The following is a 1,640-nucleotide window of genomic DNA, read 5'->3' as shown; positions in this document are numbered from 1 at the left end:
GCCCCTCCATTACATAAGTAGGTAGATTTCTTTACAAAAGTATGGTGCATCAGCACACGACTAGCGTGTGCTGAAATGCTGTCATGCCATTGGCTGATATATGGGGAGCCAGACCCATTATTAGCCAATTGGACTATGACGTGTATTTGAGTGGCCAGGGCTGTGGCCTTGGTCCTAAAATAAAGTCAGAGTTGATTTTTCCTTAAACCTAAGACTCAGTCGTCCTATTGCGAGCTTCCTCAACACTATAGTGTAAGCAAGTAACGGAGTAAATACCTGGCCCGTTACACCTGGTAGCACTTCGAGTCATGTTCGTAAGCAGCTCGGATCTCGTCGCGAAGTGGCATTACCGGGGAGACGCTCGTCAGGTTGACGCCTGACGCCTCGCACGTGGCACACTCGTCTACATCGTCTTCATCCAGCGAAGCTTGTCGACCCAATGCACCGCGTGGGTCGTAGTCGGGACGCCGAGACAAAGCGTCGGCGAGAATGTTGTTCTTGCCGGGTTTGTAGTGGACAACGAAGTTGTACTCGGAGAAGAACGATAGCCAGCGGGCCATCCGCTGGGAGAGATGAGGACTTTTCATCGCTGTCCTCAGCGATGCATGATCGGTGTACACCGCGAAGGTATCCTCACCCAACAAGTAGACTCTGAACTTGATCAGAGCGTAGCGCATCGCAAGGAGCTCCTTGTCGTGAACAGGGTAGTTGCGCTCCGCCGGCTTCATCTGCCTAGACTGGTAGCTTACGACACGCTCTCGATCTTCTTCATCGAATTGCATCAGCGCACAGCCGATGGCGAAATCGCTCGCGTCGCAGACGACGTGAAAAGGCTTCGAGTCATCCGGGAGCGCGAGGATTGGGGCCTCGGCGAGACTCTTCTTCACCGAGTCGAAGGCGGCTTGATGTGCGGAAGTCCACGACCACGACACATCTTTCTTCAACCGTCTCGGGGTCGGCGCGGACGCCGTTCTTGCTCACAAAGCAGCCAAGCACCGGAATCTCCGGCGCGCAGAATATACACTTCTTCAAGTTGGCATACAGCTTATTTCGCGCATCACTTGGAAGACTTGCCTCAGATGCTTCAAGTGGACTTCAAGCGCGCTGAGGCCTCCCTCAGCGCGACTGTGTACGAAGATGTCATCGAAATAACTCGGTGCGAAGTCGCGGAGCGGGCGCAGCACATGAGATACCATGCGATTGAACGTGGCGGGAGCATTCTTCAACCCTTGCGGCATAACAAGCCACTCCCAGAGCATACCACTGGGAGTGCTTACCGCTGTGAGCGGTATATCGCTCAGCCTCATGAGGATTTGGTAGAACCCATCGGTCAAGTCGATGGCGCTGAAGACCTCACTACCCGACATTGCGTCGAGCACCATGTCCTTCCGAGGAATCGGCGTCTGGGCAGGGATGGTAGCGTCGTTTAGCTTGTTGAAGGCATGGACGATGCGCCATCCGCCCGTGGCTTTCTTCACACAGAAGGTCGGACTGGAGTGCGGCGATGTGCTCTCACGCACATGACCCGCCTTGCGGCGGCTCTCGAAGAAGTCATCGATAGCTTGGACCTGATCTCGCGGGAGCGGCCACTGCCGCGTCACACAATACTTCGAGCCGGGCACGAGATCAATCTCGTGGCG

The sequence above is a fragment of the Phytophthora infestans genome, genomic scaffold (genome assembly GCF_000142945.1).
Source record: "Phytophthora infestans T30-4 supercont1.37 genomic scaffold, whole genome shotgun sequence".
Classification (NCBI taxonomy): domain Eukaryota; phylum Oomycota; class Peronosporomycetes; order Peronosporales; family Peronosporaceae; genus Phytophthora; species Phytophthora infestans.
Note: the sequence above shows the minus strand (reverse complement) of the source record.